Source organism: Pristiophorus japonicus, chromosome 22 (genome assembly GCF_044704955.1).
Source record: "Pristiophorus japonicus isolate sPriJap1 chromosome 22, sPriJap1.hap1, whole genome shotgun sequence".
In the NCBI taxonomy this organism is placed as follows: Eukaryota; Metazoa; Chordata; class Chondrichthyes; family Pristiophoridae; genus Pristiophorus; species Pristiophorus japonicus.
The window spans coordinates 27,076,497-27,088,738 of NC_091998.1; the positions used below are offsets into that span (position 1 = coordinate 27,076,497).

General features: G+C 44.3%; 1 protein-coding gene across 3 annotated transcripts in view; it reads right to left on the minus strand.

Annotated features, from left to right (window-relative positions):
• The window catches only part of ndufb8 (NADH:ubiquinone oxidoreductase subunit B8), a 38,949-nt gene that overhangs the window by 26,266 nt on the left and 441 nt on the right, over positions 1-12,242 (minus strand). The gene's annotated exons all lie outside the window — the stretch shown is intronic.

A 12,242-nucleotide genomic window follows, 5' to 3' on the forward strand; every position in this document is an offset into this window, starting at 1 on the left:
AAACATACAGGGGTATCTGACGATTCAGAAAGATAGGCAAGAAGGAAAAGGAGGTGGGGTAGCTCTGTTAATAAAGGATATCAGGGCAGTTGTGAGGGATGATATTGGCTCCAATGAACAAATGTTGAATCATTGTGGGTGGAGATTAGAGATAGTAAGGGGAAAAAGTCACTGGTCGGCGTAGTTTATAGGCCCCCAAATAATAACTTCACGGTGGGGCGGGCAATAATCAAGGGAATAATCGAGGCATGTAAAAAGGAACGGCAGTAGTCATGGGGGATTTTAACCTACATATCGATTGGTCAAATCAAATCGCAGGGGGTAGCCTGGAGGAGGAATTCATAGAATGCATACGGGATTGTTTCTTAGAACAGTATGTAACAGAGCCTACAAGGGAGCAAGCCATCTTGGATCTGGTCCTGTGTAACGAGACAGGAAAAATAAACGATCTCCTCGTAAAAGATTCTCTCGGAATGAGTGATCACAATATGGTTGAATTTGTAATACAGATTGAGGATGAGGAAGTTGTGTCAGAAACGAGCGTACTATGCTTAAACAAAGGGGACTACAGTGGGATGAGGGCAGAGTTGGCTAAAGTAGACTGGAAACAAGGACTAAACGGTGGCACAATTGAGGAACAGTGGAGGACTTTTAAGGAGCTCTTTCATAGTGCGCAACAAAAATATATTCCAGTGAAAAAGGGCAGCAAGAGAAGGGATAACCAGCCGTGGATAACCAAGGAAATAAAGGAAAGTATCAAATCAAAGACCAATGCGTATAAGGTGGCCAAGGTTAGTGGGGAACTAGAGGATTGGGAAAATTTTAAGCAACAGCAAAGAATGACTAAAAAAGCAATAAAGAAAGGGAAGATAGATTACGAAGGTAAACTTGCGCAAAACATAAAAACAGACAGTAAAAGCTTTTACAGATATATAAAATGGAAAAGAGTGACTAAAGTAAATGTTGGTCCCTTAGAAGGTGAAAAGGGGGATTTAATAATGGGAAATGTGGAAATGGCTGAGACCTTAAACAATTATTTTGCTTCCGTCTTCACAGTGGAAGACACAAAAACCATGCCAAAATTTGCAGGCCACAGGAATGTGGGAAGGGAGGACCTTGAGACAATCACTATCACTAGAGGGGTAGTGCTGGACAGGCTAATGGGACTGAAGGTAGACAGGTCCCCTGGTCCTGATGAAATGCATCCCAGGGTATTAAAAGAGATGGCGGAAGTTATAGCAGATGCATTCGTTATAATCTACAAAATTCTCTGGACTCTGGGGAGGTACCAGCGGATTGGAGAGCAGCTAATGTAACGCCTCTGTTTAAAAAATGGGGCAGGCAAAAGGCAGGTAACTATAGGCCGGTTAGTTTAACATCTGTAGTGGGGAAAATGCTTAAAACTATCATTAAGGAAGAAATAGCGGGACATCTGGATAGGAATAGTGCAATCAAGCAGACGCAGCATGGATTCGTGAAAGGGAAATCATGTTTAACTAATTTACTGGAATTCTTTGAGGATATAACGAGCATGGTGGATAGAGGTGTACCGATGGATGTGGTGTATTTAGATTTCCAAAAGGCATTCGATAAGGTGCCACACAAAAGGTTACTGCAGAAGATAAAGGTACGCGGAGTCAGAGGAAATGTATTAGCATGGAGAGAGAATTGGCTGGCTAACAGAAAGCAGAGAGTCGGGATAAATGGGTCCTTTTCCGGTTGGAAATCAGTGGTTAGTGGTGTGCCACAGGGATCAGTGTTGGGACCACAACTGTTTACAATATACATAGATGACCTAGAAGAGGGAACAGAGTGTAGTGCAACAAAATTTGCAGATGACACTAAGATTAGTGGGAAAGCGGGTTGTGTAGAGGACTCAGAGAGGCTGCAAGGAGATTTGGATAGGTTAAGCGAATGGGCTAAGGTTTGGCAGATGGAATACAATGTCGGAAAGTGTGAGATCATCCACCTTGGGAAAAAAAAAACAGTAAAAGGGAATATTATTTGAATGGGGAGAAATTACAACATGCTGTGGTGCAGAGGGACCTGGGGGTCCTTGTGCATGAAACTCTTTTAGAAACTCTTTTTGGAGTTTATCTGCAAAAACAAAAGACATTAAACCGTGCCACCCTACCTGGGTGACACACCAGACATTTACAAGGCCCTTTTTTTTTCCTTTTTTTGTTTTTTTTTGTGTTTTTCTTTTTCTTTTTTTTTGGGCACTAAAATCACAATTTCTTCCCCAGTGCCCCCTATAAAAGGGAAGGGGGACACTAAAAGCACCGGCAATTAAAACAAATTAAACTTTAAAACGTAAAATCAAATTAAAATTTGGTTGCCGGGCGTGATGATGCACTCCAGTCCCTCCGGTGCCCACCTCTCGCGGAAGGCCGCGAGCGTACCGGTGGACACCGCGTGCTCCATCTCCAAGGACACCCTGGACCGGATGTAAGAGCGGAAGAGAGGCAGGCAGTCAGGTTGAACGACCCCCTCGACCGCCCGCTGCCTGGACCGGCTGATGGCACCCTTGGCCGTGCCCAGGAGCAGTCCTACGAGGAGGCCTTCGGACCTACCCGCTCCCCTCCGCACAGGTCAGGAGAGTGGGACTGAAGTGCAGCCAGAATTTCAGGAGCAGCTCTTTTAGAATCCCAAAAGGATAGTTTGCAGGTGCAGCAGGTAATCAGGAAGGCAAATGGAATGTTGGCCTTCATTGCGAAAGGGATGGAGTACAAAAGCAGGGAGGTCTTGCTGCAACTGTACAGGGTATTGGTGAGGCCGCACCTGGAGTACTGCGTGCAGTTTTGGTCACCTTACTTAAGGAAGGATATACTAGTTTTGGAAGGGGTACAGAGACGATTCACTAGGCTGATTCCAGAAATGAGGGGGTTACCTTATGATGATAGATTGAGTAGACTGGGTCTTTACTCCTTGGAGTTCAGAAGGATGAGGGGTGATCTTATAGAAACATTTAAAATAATGAAAGGGATAGACAAGATAGAGGCAGAGAGGTTGTTTCCATTGGTGGGGGAGACTAGAACTAGGGGGCACAGCCTCAAAATACGGAGGAGCCAATTTAAAACCGAGTTGAGAAAGAATTTCTTCTCCCAGAGGGTTGTGAATCTGTGGAATTCTCTGCCCAAGGAAGCAGTTGAGGCTAGCTCATTGAATGTTTTCAAGTCAAAGATAGATAGATTTTTAACCAATAAGGAAATTAAGGGTTACGGGGAGAGGGCGGGTAAGTGGAGCTGAGTCCACGACCAGATCAGCCATGATCTTATTGAATGGCGGAGCAGGCTCGAGGGGCTAGATGGCCTACTCCTGTTCCTAATTCTTATGTTATGTTCTTATGAGCTACCCTCAACTCCATAGGAACTAATCCAGAGTCAATAGAATGTTGGAAAATGATCACCAATGCATCCACTATTTCTAGGGCCACTTCCCCCCTTAAGTAATCTGGGATGCAGCCCATCAGGCCCTGGGGATTTATCGGCCTTCAATCCCATCAATTTCCCGAAAACAATTTCCTGACTAATAAGGATTTCCTTCAATTCCTCCTTTTCGCTAGACCCTCGAACCCCGAGTATTTCCAGAAGGTTATTTGTGTCTTCTTTAGTGAAGTCAGATCCAAAGTATTTGTTCAATTGGTCTGCCATTTCTTTGTTCCCCATTATAAATTCACCTGATTCTGACTGCAAAGGACCTACGTTGGTCTTCACTAATCTTTTTCTCTTCACATATCTATAGAAGCTTTTGCAGTTCAGTTTTTAATGTTCCCTGCAAGCTTCCTCTCATACTCTATTTTCCCCCTCCTAATTAAACCCTTTGTCCTCCTCTGCTGAATTCTAAATTTCTCCCAGTCCTCAGGTTTGCTGCTTTTTCTGGCCAATTTATATCCCTCTTCTTTGGATTTAACACTATCCCTAATTTCCCTTGTTAGCCACAGTTGAGCTACCTTCCCAGTTTTATTTTTACTCCAGACAGGGATGTACAATTGTTGAAGTTCATTCATGTAATCTATAAATGTCTGCCATTGCCTATCCACTGTCAACCCTTTAAGTATCATTTGCCAGTCTATCCTAGCCAATTCATGTCTCATACCATCGAAGTTACCTTTCCTTAAGTTCAGGACCCTAATCTCTGAATTAACACTGTAACTCTCCATCTTAATAAAGAATTCTACCATATTATGGGTGAACGGGACTCAGGAGGAGTCAGGACATGGGCAGCAGAGTTTTGGATGACCATAAGTTTATGGAGGGTAGAACATGGGAGGCCGGCCAAGAGTGTGTTGGAATAGTCAAGTCTGAGAAATCCCCAGAACCTGGTGGTATCCACCCCAGGCTTTTGAAGGAAGTAGGTGAGGAAATTGCAGATGCTTTAGCCATAATCTTCCAATGCTCGCTTTATTCAGGAATTTTCCCTTTAGATTGGAAAATTGCAAATGTAACTCCATTATTTAATGTGAGAGAGAAACCAGGAAATTTTCGATCTGTTAATCCAACATCTGTTGTAGGAAGGTTACAGGAATCTATAATTAAGGACAGAGTGACTGAGCACTTTGAGAAATTTGAGCTGATTAGAGGGAGCCAACATGGATTTCTAACAGCTGGGTCATGTCGAACCAACCCAATTGAATTTTTTGAGGAAGTAACTAAAGTAGTAGACAGGGGAATGTCTATTGATGTAGTTTATATAGACTTCCAGTCGGCATTTAATATGGTTGCACATAAGAGACTGTTGTCTAATATTAAGGCTCATGGGATTGAAGGCAAATTATTGACCTGGTTAGGAGATTGTGGCAGTAGGAGACAGGAAGTAAGGATAATGGGTATGTACTCATTGGAAGGAAGTAACTAGTGGTGTCCCACAAGGATTTGTGCTGGGGCCTCAACTATTCACTATATTTATTAATGACTTAGATAACACAATAGAGAACCATATATCCAGGTTTATCGATAACACAAAGATTGGTGGCATAATAAGTAGTGTAGGTGGGAGCATAAAATTACAAAGGCATTGATAGATTAAGGGAGTGGACAAAACTGTGGCAGATGCATTTCAATGCATGTAAGTGTGAGGTCAACAATTCACTTAAGTATTGAGTCAACAATTCAGTTGAGTATTTTCTAAACAGTGAAAAGCTAGGAACAGTGGAAGTCCAAAGACATTTAGGGGTCCATGTGCACAGATCACTAAAATGTAGTGGTCAGGTATAAAAAATAATCAAAAAGGCTAATCCAAGAAGAAGAATTTTTGCTACAGTGGTACAAAGCCCTGGTTAGACCACATCTGGAGCACTCTGTACAGTTCTGGGCACCGCACCTTGGAAAGGATATTTTGGCCTTGGAAGGAGTGCAGTGCAGATTCACCAGAATGTTACGTGGTCTCCAAGGGTTAGATTATGAGAAAAAATTAAATAAACTAGGCCTATGTCCCCAGGAATATAGACGGTTAAGCAGTGATTTGATTGAGGTTTATAGGATTTTGGAAGGAACTGGTAGGATAGATAGAGTGAGTGGAGAGTCCAGGACAAGGGGACATAACCTTAAAATCAGAGCCAGACCATTCAGGAGCAAAGTTAGGAAAGACTTATTTTTGAAAGGGTGGTAGAAATGTGGAACTCTCTCCCACAATAAGCAGACACTAGCTCAATTAATAATTTTAAATCTTGAGATCGCTAGATTTTTGCCAGCCAAGGGTATTGACGGATATGGAGCCAAGGTGAGTAAATGGAGTTAGGATACAAACCAGCCATGATTTTATTGAATGGCGGAACAGGCTCGAAGGGCTGAATGGCCTAATTGTGTTCCTGCATCTATCGGGGTCTGCAAACTACTAAACAATCCAGGCGAGTTCTCAGCACAAAATACCAAAGAATTACTGGAAATGAGCCTATTTATACCATTAGATGGACAATGTCAGACAACTCACTCTGAACCTATCAATTCTGAGATTATTGTCATTTGATATTTAAATATCATAGGCTCCAACAGTAGAGGGCAATATCGCATCACATACATCCCATCCTCACTGGAATGCAAATGTAATTTATCCAGAAAGTAACAATTATTCATGGTTATAAACATTGCAACTTAACACTAACAGCTGAAAACTAGACACGTTGGCTCCAAACTAGCTATAATTCTTATACAAACCCTTTGATGCTTCTTAAATAGCATTAACTGGACACCTCCTGCTTATTTAGTATTCCCTGCGGAATCTTCATGCCCTAATCTAAACCGTGTCGGTCTTCATCAAAGAATACATTCTCAAAATACAAAAAGATATTAATACAGACTGCTGTATTGTTAAGCTATTTTTCCTATTATATCCTACAGTACCCCCACCAACTGATACCAACAAACTCAGCACAAACCAGGGTTAGAACCTGGGATCAATTTTGTGTGTACAACTCAGTAACACAAAGAGCAATGGGAACAGTAGGGTAAGACTGGCAGCCGTGGCTCAGCAGGTAGCACTCTCGCTTCCAAGTCAGAAGGTTGTGGGTTCAAGTCCCACTACAGAGACTTGAGCACTAAAATCTAGGGTGGCACTCCGGTGCAGCACTCAGGGAGCGCTGCATTGTCAGAGGTGGCATCTTTCGGGTGAGACGTTAAACAGAGACCCTGTCTGCTCTCTGGACGTAAAAGATCCCATGGGACTATTTCAAAGAAGTAAAAAAAAATCCCATGGCACTATTTCGAAGAAGAGCAGGGGAGGCCTTCTGTGTGTCCTGGCCAATATTTATCCCTCAATCGACATCACAAAAAAAAAATTATCTGGCCATTATCAGGTTTCTGTTTGTGTTAGCTTGCTGTGCGCAAATCTCTTTGGACCTCCACTGTTCTAGCTTTTAGCCATTTAAAAAATTCTGAGTTATCCTTTTTTATCCAAATTGGAATGACCTCGCTCTTGCCGGTGTTCAAATCAGATACTTCCCTTGTGAAAGTAGGTTTTGTCTTGTTTTGTTGAGAAACCTAGATGAAGGGACAAGGCTGTCACCATTCTATTCCCTCCACAGCTTCTGTCTCAGGCTGAACCAGACTGTTCGCAATCTCAGCATCTTATTTGACTCTGAGCTGAGCTTCCTACTCCAAATCTTCTGCATCACAAAAACACATAACATAGCCTACCATTGTCCCTGCTTCAGTCCCAACCTTCATCCATGCCTTTCTCTCCTCAAAACTAGACCCTTCCAACGCTCTCCTGGCCGCCTTTTGTCGTCCACCCTTCATAAACATCAGCTCATCCAAAACTATGCTGCCAATATCCTATTTCGCATCAAGTCCTGTTCATCCATCACCCCTATTCTCACTGACCTACATTGGCTCCTGGTCCTCCCAACACCACTAATTTAAAATTCTCATGCTCATGTTTTAATTTCTTCACAGCCTTTCCCTCTCCCCATCTCTGTAAACCTCCTCCTGTGCTATAAATCCTCTGACCTCGCTCTGTTCTACTGCCCTCTTTTGCACCCCTCCCTTCAGTCCACCACTGGAAGCAGTGCCTTCAGCCATCTTGGCCCAGGAACTGGAATTCCCTCCCTGGTCCCCTCTGCCTCTTTCCTCCTTTAAGACCTTTCCTAAAACATAGAAACATAGAAAATAGGTGCAGGAGTAGGCCATTCGGCCCTTCTAGTCTGCACCATCATTCAATGAGTTCATGGCTGAACATGCAACTTCAGTACCCCATTCCTGCTTTCTCGCCATACCCCTTGATCCCCCTAGTAGTAAGGACTTCAGCTAACTCCTTTTTGAATATATTTAGTGAATTGGCCTCAACAACTTTCTGTGGTAGAGAATTCCACAGGTTCACCACTCTCTGGGTGAAGAAGTTTCTCCTCATCTCGGTCCTAAATGGCTTACCCCTTATCCTTAGACTGTGACCCCTGGTTCTGGACTTCCCCAACATTGGGAACATTCTTCCTGCATCTAACCTGTCTAAACCCATCAGAATTTTAAATGTTTCTATGAGGTCCCCTCTCATTCTTCTGAACTCTAGTGAATACAAGCCCAGTTGATCCAGTCTTTCTTGATAGGTCAGTCCCGCCATCCCGGGAATCAGTCTGGTGAACCTTCGCTGCACTCCCTCAATAGCAAGAATGTCCTTCCTCAGGTTAGGAGACCAAAACTGTACAAAATACTCCAGGTGTGGCCTCACCAAGGCCCTGTACAACTGCAGGAACAGCTCCCTGCCCCTGTACTCAAATCCCCTCGCTATGAAGGCCAACATGCCATTTGCTTTCTTAACTGTCTGCTGTACCTGCATGCCAACCTTCAATGACTGAAGTACCATGATACCCAGGTCTCGTTGCACCTCCCCTTTTCCTAATCTGTCACCATTCAGATAATAGTCTGTCTCTCTGTTTTTACCACCAAAGTGGATAACCTCACATTTATCCACATTATACTTCATCTGCCATGCATTTGCCCACTCATCTAACCTATCCAAGTCGCTCTGCAGCCTCATAGCATCCTCCTCGCAGCTCACACTGCCACCCAACTTAGTGTCATCCGCAAATTTGGAGATACTACATTTAATCCCCTTGTCTAAATCATTAATGTACAGTGTAAACAGCTGGGGCCCCAGCACAGAACCTTGCGGTACCCCACTAGTCACTGCCTGCCATTCTGAAAAGTACCCATTTACTCCTACTCTTTGCTTCCTGTCTGACAACCAGTTCTCAATCCATGTCAGCACACTACCCCCAATCCCATGTGCTTTAACTTTGCACATTAATCTCTTGTGTGGGACCTTGTCGAAAGCCTTCTGAAAGTCCAAATATACCACATCAACTGGTTCTCCCTTGTCCACTCTACTGGAAACATCCTCAAAAAATTCCAGAAGATTTGTCAAGCATGATTTCCCTTTCACAAATCCATGCTGACTTGGACCTATCATGTCACCTGCCTTTCCAAATGCGCTGCTATGACATCCTTAATAATTGATTCCATCATTTTACCCACTACCGATGTCAGGCTGACCGGTCTATAATTCCCTGTTTTCTCTCTCCCTCCTTTTTTTAAAAAAAAGTGGGGTTACATTGGCTACCCTCCACTTGATAGGAACTGATCCAGAGTCAATGGAATGTTGGAAAATGACTGTCAATGCATCCGCTATTTCCAAGGCCACCTCCTTAAGTACTCTGGGATGCAGTCCATCAGGCCCTGGGGATTTATCGGCCTTCAATCCCATCAATTTCCCCAACACAATTTCCCGACTAATAAGGATTTCCCTCAGTTCCTCCTCCTTACTAGACCCTCTGACCCTTTTTATATCCGGAAGGTTGTTTGTGTCCTCCTTAGTGAATACCGAACCAAAGTACTTGATCAATTGATCCGCCATTTCTTTGTTCCCAGTTATGACTTCCCCTGATTCTGACTGCAGGGGACCTACGTTTGTCTTTATTAACCTTTTTCTCTTTACATATCTATAGAAACTTTTGCAAACTGTCTTAATGTTCCCTGCAAGCTTCTTCTCGTACTCAATTTTCCCTGCCCTAATCAAACCCTTTGTCCTCCTCTGCTGAGTTCTAAATTTCTCCCAGTCCCCGGGTTCGCTGCTATTTCTGGCCAATTTGTATGCCACTTCCTTGGCTTTAATACTATCCCTGATTTCCCTTGATAGCCACGGTTGAGCCACCTTCCCTTTTTTATTTTTACGCCAGACAGGAATCTACAATTGTTGTAGTTCATCCATGCGGTCTCTAAATGTCTGCCATTGCCCATCCACAGTCAACCCCTTAAGTATCATTCGCCAATCTATCCTAGCCAATTCACGCCTCATACCTTCAAAGTTACCCTTCTTTAAGTTCTGGACCATGGTCTCTGAATTAACTGTTTCATTCTCCATCCTAATGCAGAATTCCACCATATTATGGTCACTCTTCCCCAAGAGGCCTCGCACAACGAGATTGCTAATTAATCCTCTCTCATTACACAACACCCAGTCTAAGATGGCCTCCCCCCTAGTTGGTTCCTCGACATATAGGTCTAGTAAACCATCCCTTATGCACTTCAGGAAATCCTCCTCCACCGTATTGCTTCCAGTTTGGTTAGCCCAATCTATGTGCATATTAAAGTCACCCATTATAACTGCTGTACCCTTATTGCATGCACCCCTAATTTCCTGTTTGATGCCCTCCCCAACATCACTACTACTGTTTGGAGGTCTGTACACAACTCCCACTAACGTTTTTTGCCCTTGGGTGTTCTGCAGCTCTACCCATATAGATTCCACATCATCCAAGCTAATGTCCTTCCTAACTATTGCATTAATCTCCTCTTTAACCAGCAATGCTACCCCACCTCCTTTTCCTTTTATTCTATCCTTCCTGAATGCTGAATACCACTGGATGTTGAGTTCCCAGCCCTGATCATCCTGGAGCCACGTCTCTGTAATCCCAATCACATATTATTTGTTAACATCTATTTGCACAGTTAATTCATCCACCTTATTACGATACTTCTTGCATTAAGACACAAAGCCTTCAGGCTTGTTTTTTTAACACCCTTTGTCCTTTTAGAATTTTGCTGTACAGTGGCCCTTTTTGTTCTTTGCCTTGGGTTTCTCTGCCCTCCACTTTTCCTCATCTCCTTTCTGTCTTTTGCTTTTGTCTCCTTTTTGTTTCCCTCTGTCTCCCTGCATTGGTTCCCATCCCCCTGTCATATTAGTTTAACTCCTCCCCAACAGCACTAGCAAACACTCCCCCTAGGACATTGGTTCCGGTCCTGCCCAGGTGCAGACCGTTCGATTTGTACTGGTCCCACCTCCCCCAGAACCGGTTCCAATGCCCCAGGAATTTGAATCCCTCCCTGCTGCACCACTGCTCAAGCCACGTATTCATCTGCGCTATCCTGCGATTCCTACTCTGACTAGCACGTGGCACTGGTAGCAATCCCGAGATTACTACTTTTGAGGTCCTACTTTTTAATTTAGCTCCTAGCTCCTTAAATTCGTTTCGTAGGACCTCATCCCTTTTTTTTAAACCTATGTCGTTGGTACCAACGTGCACCACGACAACTGGCTATTCTCCCTCCTTTTTTAGAATGTCCTGCACCCGCTCCGAGACATCCTTGACCCTTGCACCAGGGAGGCAACATATCATCCTGGAGTCTCGGTTGGGGCCGCAGAAATGCCTATCTATTCCCCTTACAATTGAATCCCCTATCACTATCGCTCTCCCACTCTTTTTCCTGCCCTCCTGTGCAACAGAGCCACCACGAACTTGGCTGCTGCTGCCCTCCCCTGATGAGTCATCCCCCTCAACAATACTCAAAGCAGTGTATCTGTTTTGCAGGGGCATGACCACAGGGGACCCCTGCACTACTCTTCCTACTGGTTCCCTAGCTGGCTGTGGACCCTTTACCTGCAGTACGACCAACTCGCTACACGTGCTACTCACGTCATTCTCAGCATGGTGGATGCTCCAGAGTGAATCCACCCTCAGCTCCAACTCCGCAACGCTGTCCGTCAGGAGTTGGAGGCGGATACACTTCCCGCACACGTAGTCGTCAGGGTCACTGGAGTCATCCCTGAGTTCCCACATGGTACAGGAGGAGCAACAACATCTGTACCAATCTTTTGGTCACCCCCTCCTCATACCTCCTTTTTACTATTTTTTGTTTGATCACAGTGTGACTTGGGACATTTTCCAATGTTAAAGGGCCTATATAAAAACAAGTTGCTGGTGGTGCTGGCTGAGGGATGTGTTAGTCAGGACACCCAGAGAACACCCCTACTCCATTACATCCATCTGAACAGGCAAACTCAGTTTAACATCTGAACAGACAGACTTGCATTTATATAGCACCTTTCACAGCCACCAGACATCCCAAAGTCAAATAAGATGCCGAGGTTGCAAACAGTCTGGTTCAGCCCAAGACAGAGATTGGGGAAGAAATAGAATGGGGCTAGCCTTGGCCCTTCACCATGGGATCTTTTACGTCCACCTGAGAGAGCAGACGGGGCCTCGGTTTAACGCGCCATCTGAAACGCAGCACCTGTGACAGTGCAGCGCTCCTTCAGTACTGCACTGGAGTGTCAGCCGAAATGTTATGCTCAAGTCTCTGGAGTGGGACTTGAACCCATGATCTTCCTTCTCTGAAACGAGGGTGCTACCAACTGACACATGCTGACTCTCATCCAAAAGATAGTATCTCCAACATTCCCTAACTACTGCACTGAAGTATTAGCCTGGTTTAAGTGTGCAAATGCCTGGATTGGGGAATTGAACCCATGAC